The sequence below is a fragment of the Entelurus aequoreus genome, linkage group LG06, assembly GCF_033978785.1.
Source record: "Entelurus aequoreus isolate RoL-2023_Sb linkage group LG06, RoL_Eaeq_v1.1, whole genome shotgun sequence".
NCBI lineage: Eukaryota > Metazoa > Chordata > Actinopteri > Syngnathiformes > Syngnathidae > Entelurus > Entelurus aequoreus.
In genome coordinates this window covers 1713298-1719672 of record NC_084736.1, presented here as the reverse complement: position 1 = coordinate 1719672, position 6375 = coordinate 1713298, and the positions used below count along the sequence as shown (strand labels likewise).

The 6375-nt window shown below is 39.9% G+C and overlaps 1 protein-coding gene across 6 annotated transcripts in view; it reads left to right on the top strand.

The window, feature by feature from the left end:
• Positions 1-322: 322 nt before the first annotated feature.
• Positions 323-6375, top strand: part of LOC133651718 (KN motif and ankyrin repeat domain-containing protein 2-like) — a 58838-nt gene continuing 52785 nt past the window's right edge. For all 6 annotated transcript variants that reach the window (XR_009826483.1, XM_062049779.1, XM_062049781.1 and 3 more), the window contains exon 1: positions 323-481. The gene's annotated coding sequence lies outside the window, so the exon portion shown is untranslated. The remainder of the gene's footprint in view (positions 482-6375) is intronic.

Below are 6375 nucleotides of genomic sequence, written 5' to 3'. Positions count from 1 at the left end.
GCATCCTGGCTGAGATGTGTACTGCACGCTGCTGGCCCTTTAAGAGGAGGAGGAGGTGGGGCCTGTCAGCATCCTGACTGAGATGTGTACTGCACGCTGCTGGCCCTTTAAGAGGAGTGGGCGGGGCCTGTCAGCATCCTGGCTGAGATGTGTACTGCACGCTGCTGGCCCTTTAAGAGGAGTGGGCGTGGCCTGTCAGCATCCTGGCTGAGATGTGTACTGCACGCTGCTGGCCCTTTAAGAGGAGTGGGCGTGGCCTGTCAGCATCCTGGCTGAGATGTGTACTGCACGCTGCTGGCCCTTTAAGAGGAGGAGTGGGCGTGGCCTGTCAGCATCCTGACTGAGATGTGTACTGCACGCTGCTGGCCCTTTAAGAGGAGTGGGCGGGGCCTGTCAGCATCCTGGCCGCAGTGTTGGTGTCCCTCAGTGAGCTCCAAGACGAGGCGGCTGAAAGGATTTCCAGAAAAGGGGAGGGCGGCAGGTAAGAAGCAGCAGTGATTTTTAATCCCCCCTCATTGTAATACAGGAGAATATGTTGAATAATGAATTATAATACATGAGAATATGTTGAATAAGTGAGTTTATTAGAAAGGCAGTGGACCTCGCGTCAGCTGCTAGCTTACTTTGACTTCTTTTGTCCCTCTGCTCGCTTTTCTTCTTCTTTGAAAAGTCACTCACTCAATCCAGTCATCATATTTGATATTTGTGTGACTTATTGTTGTTTTTGCCAGTGTTGTTTGTGTTTGCGTGCCTTGTGAGGAGTCTCGTGCTCCAAGCTAGCGGTGATGAGGCTCACAAATCAATGCGCTGTCATAATAATCATACTCTGGAAAAGTAGTCCCCTGTTGCTACTTTAGTTTTTGTATCGCTTTATTCACCATTAAGTTTGCTTTTGATCTTGTATGACATATATATACTGTAGTCCATCAATTCTATTCTGTAATATTACATTCCTGACTTGTTTTCAAAGGAAGTCATTCATGTCCTCCAGACTGACTGACATGTGCTTTATGCTATTTTCCCCTCATATGCATATGACATCATTCATGCATATTACATCATTTATGCATATTACATCATTCATGCATCAGTCCAATGGTTTTACAGGGTCGTAAGTATATAAAAGGAAAAGTCCAATAAATGGAAATGTCCATGCTGGGAGAGGGTGGGTGTGGGTGTGGGTGTGGGCTTTCCGCTCCTCCTCATTACTTCCAGATGTTTCTGGGATTTTCCCTCCCGCTTTTGCCCTCAGACTAGCTGGGCCAGACGCCCCGAGCTGTGTCATCTACCCTCCCTGGGAAGATGGATGACAGCCTGGATCTCACATCTCACACACTTTCATCAAAAACTGGGTGTGATTGTTGTCCTTTTGGACCAGACCTGGACAAATGAAGGCCCGGGGGCCACATGGGGCCCGTTAAGCTTTTCAATCTGGCCAGCCGGACATTCCCAAATATTTACTTTACATGTTTAAGATGTAAAGTGTAGCTGCCATTATGATGTGCACTCATCTTTTATAATGACCCTAACTAAGTCTTCAATTATACTAACTCTTTACATGCTTGGAATCTGCATCACATTCTAGTTACTATGCTCATCTAATTAGTTACTATGCTCATCTAATTAGTTACTATGCTCATCTAATTAGTTACTATGCTCATCTAATTAGTTACTATGCTCATCTAATTAGTTATTATGGTCATCTAATTAGTTACTATGGTCATCTAAATAGTTACTATGGTCATCTAATTAGTTATTATTGTCATCTAATTAGTTGCAATGGTCATGTAATTAGTTACTATGGTCATGTAATTAGTTACTATGCTCATCTAATTAGTTACTATGGTCATGTAATGAGTTACTATGGTCATGTAATGAGTTACTATGGTCATCTAATTAGTTACTATGCTCATCTAATTAGTTACTATGGTCATGTAATGAGTTACTATGGTCATCTAATGAGTTACTATGGTCATCTAATGAGTTACTATGGTCATGTAATTAGTTACTATGCTCATCTAATTAGTTACTATGGTCATCTAATTAGTTACTTTGGTCATCTAATGAGTTACTATGGCCATGTAATTAGTTACTATGGTCATCTAATTAGTTCTTATGGTCATCTAATTACTTACTATGGTCATCTAATTAGTTACTATGCTCATCTAATTAGTTACTATGGTCATGTAATGAGTTACTATGGTCATCTAATTAGTTACTATGGTCATCTAATTAGTTACTATGGTAATCTAATGAGTTACTATGGTCATGTAATTAGTTACTGTGGTCATGTAAGTGACAGCAGCTCAGACGAGGCACCAAGCAGTGTGGGTGTGGAGTGTTTCCACAGAGTGTGAAATGTGGGTGTCAGGGACAGACGTGGAAGGCGATTTTTACAACAAACTTCTAAAGCTTAGTGATATATCACATATATCAGATTGTAGGTTTATTTCGCTGTTTTTGTTGTGTTTGGCTTGATTGTAAAATATGTGTATGGAGAGGGGGTGTGACGTTCATATGTTGTCAATATTCAGTGTTTTATCCTTCATAGTTAATATTGTAACATTCTTTATTTTCATGTACATTCTGGGTGGCTCATTCAGTAAAACAATGTCAAATTCCATTCCGTTTTTTAAGGCGGTCTGTCATAACGTTTTTAGCATTCATCCATCCATCCATTTTCTACCGCTTGTCCCTTTTGGGCTGGCGGGGGGAGCTGGAGCCTATCTCAGCTGCACTGGGGCGGAAGGCGGTGTACATGCTGGACAATCAGACATTGTGAGCTTTTGTGTTAGTGTTCCTAAGAATAGAGCCAAGCACACACACTGTACAGCAGATTTTCACAGTGTGTGTGTGTGTGTGTGTGTGCGTGTGTGTGTGTGTGTGTGTGTGTGTGTGTGTGTGTGTGTGTGTGTGTGTGTGTGTGTTTGTGTGTGTGTGTGTGTGCGTGTGTGTGTGTGTGTGTGTGTGTGTGTGTGTGTGTATACATAGATAGATAGATATACCCGGCACCCAGACACATTTTATCTCTAAATTTGGCCCCCCGAGTCAAAATAATTGCCCAGGCCTGTTTAGGGCAGTGTTTCCTAACCATAGGAAAAACTATACCATTGCACCAAGTGGGTTTCACTGAGGGCCACATCGCAGTTATGTTTGGCCCCAGGGGGCCGCTTCTAACAGTGAATACTATTATTACACCATTTTTTAAGTTATTTTATTAGTAGACTTTTTTTTAAACTAAAATGTAAAAAAATAAGGTAAGTTTCAATAATTTCACCTCAAAATGTAGTGTTATTACTGTAAATGTAGTGTATATTACTGTAAATGTAGTGTATATTACTGTAAATGTAGTGTATATTACTGTAAATGTAGTGTTATTTCTGTAAATGTAGTGTATATTACTGTAAATGTAGTGTATATTACTGTAAATGTAGTGTATATTACTGTAAATGTAGTGTTATTTCTGTAAATGTAGTGTATATTACTGTAAATGTAGTGTATATTACTGTAAATGGAAAAACAGTACTAATGTTTTTATGGTAAAAAAAGAAAAAGGCAGCTCAGTTGCCAGATTTGTTTTTTTTACTGTAAATAAAAAAACACATTTACAGTATAATTTTGGCACCTGAGCTGCCAGTTTGTTTGTGGGTTTGTTTTACCACAAATCAACAAGTGTATATTTTTGGGTGTATTACTGTAAATACCAAAATGGCACCACAGTTTATTACAGTAAAAAAAGTCATTTTTTCATTTAGAGAAAAATGCTTTAAAAAGTAAAATTCCCAATTTGACCATGAAATCTATTGCTACTTTTACATTGCACAATTTGATGGATAACTTACTTTGAAATCATTATTATTAGTATTTATTTCTACTTAAAAAGTGGTTTGAATGTTTGATCATATATTTTTGCATAATTAGACAATATTTAAGTAAACAAAATTTGTGATTGCATGGAGTACATTTTTTTTGTCTTCTCCCAAAATAGAAAGAAATAATACATTTTAATGCACATTATTAGTATTTTTTTTTTTTTTTTTAAACTAAAATGTAAAAAAAATATGGTAAGTTGCAATAATTTCACTTCAAAATGTAGTGTATATTACTGTAAATGGAAAAACAGTAATGCTGTTTTTATGGTTAAAAAAAGGCAGCTCAGTTGCCAGAATTTTACTGTCAAATTTACATTTGTTTTTTTTACTGTAAATAAAAAAAACTATTTTACAGTAAAATTTTGGCACCAATTCTGACAGTTTTTGTGGGGTTTTTTGTGGGTTTTTTTTACCGCAAATCAACAAGTGTATATTTTTGGGTGTATTACTGTAAATACCAAAACGGCACCACAGTTTATTACAGTAAAAAAAGTACTATTTTTTTCATTTAGAGAAAAATGCTGTAAAAAGCACAGTAAATTTCACAATTAGACCATGAAATCTGTTGCTACTTTTACATTGATGGATAACTTGCTTTGAAATCATTATTATTAGTATTTATTTCTATTTAAAAAATGGTTTGAATGTTTGATCATATGGTTTTGCATAATTAGACAATATTTAAGTGAACCTAATTTGCGATTACATGAGTACATATATTTTTATTTCTCCCACAATAGAAAGAAAGAATACATTCAGTAAGAAAAGTTACAGTACTTTATTGATACATATTATTTCCAGGCTTTCAAGGGCCAAATAAAATGAAGTGGCGGGCCACATCTGCAAAAATTGCACACAATTTATATTTTTTGAAAACTTTTTTTTTGCTAAAATGTCGTAAAGGGGGACCCTTACACAAAAAATAAAAAGTTTTGCTTGAACAGCACAATACTGGTCCTGTAGTTGTAGGAGCCAGCGCCTCGCTACCTGCGGTATTATTACATCATGGCAGGACTCCACCTGGAGGTTTGGCAACCAAACATTGACAACACCTTCCCAAAGGGAATCCCGTCCTGGAAAGGAGTTTTTCCTCACAGATGGAATGTGTGAGCCGCTGGGAGCTGTGGTGGCATGCAGGGTTATAAACACCATTTGCACACTCGACCACACGCCCACAACACTAATGAAGTTAGGCTTCACACCCGCATGACGCTGGCCATGTCTACGGACTAGTCCTGTCCATGTCTACAGACTAGTCATGTCCATGTCTACAGACTAGTCATGTCCATGTCTACGGACTAGTCATGTCCATGTCTACGGACTAGTCATGTCCATGTCTACAGACTAGTCATGTCCATGTCTACGGACTAGTCCTGTCCATGTCTACAGACTAGTCATGTCCATGTCTACAGACTAGTCATGTCCATGTCTACGGACTAGTCCTGGCCATGTCTACGGACTAGTCATGTCCATGTCTACAGACTAGTCCTGTCCATGTCTACAGACTAGTCATGTCCATGTCTACGGACTAGTCATGTCCATGTCTACGGACTAGTCCTGTCCATGTCTACAGACTAGTCATGTCCATGTCTACGGACTAGTCCTGTCCATGTCTACAGACTAGTCATGTCCATGTCTACAGACTAGTCATGTCCATGTCTACGGACTAGTCCTGGCCATGTCTACGGACTAGTCATGTCCATGTCTACAGACTAGTCATGTCCATGTCTACGGACTAGTCCTGTCCATGTCTACGGACTAGTCATGTCCATGTCTACAGACTAGTCATGTCCATGTCTACGGACTAGTCCTGGCCATGTCTACGGACTAGTCCTGTCCATGTCTACAGACTAGTCATGTCCATGTCTACAGACTAGTCATGTCCATGTCTACGGACTAGTCCTGGCCATGTCTACGGACTAGTCATGTCCATGTCTACGGACTAGTCTTGTCCATGTCTACGGACTAGTCATGTCCATGTCTACGGACTAGTCATGTCCATGTCTACAGACTAGTCATGTCCATGTCTACGGACTAGTCCTGGCCATGTCTACGGACTAGTCCTGGCCATGTCTACGGACTAGTCCTGGCCATGTCTACGGACTAGTCATGTCCATGTCTACGGACTAGTCATATCCATGTCTACGGACTAGTCCTGGCCATGTCTACGGACTAGTCATGTCCATGTCTACGGACTAGTCTTGTCCATGTCTACGGACTAGTCATGTCCATGTCTACGGACTAGTCATGTCCATGTCTACAGACTAGTCATGTCCATGTCTACGGACTAGTCCTGTCCATGTCTACAGACTAGTCATGTCCATGTCTACGGACTAGTCCTGTCCATGTCTACAGACTAGTCATGTCCATGTCTACGGACTAGTCCTGTCCATGTCTACAGACTAGTCATGTCCATGTCTACGGACTAGTCCTGTCCATGTCTACAGACTAGTCATGTCCATGTCTACGGACTAGTCTTGTCCATGTCTACGGACTAGTCATG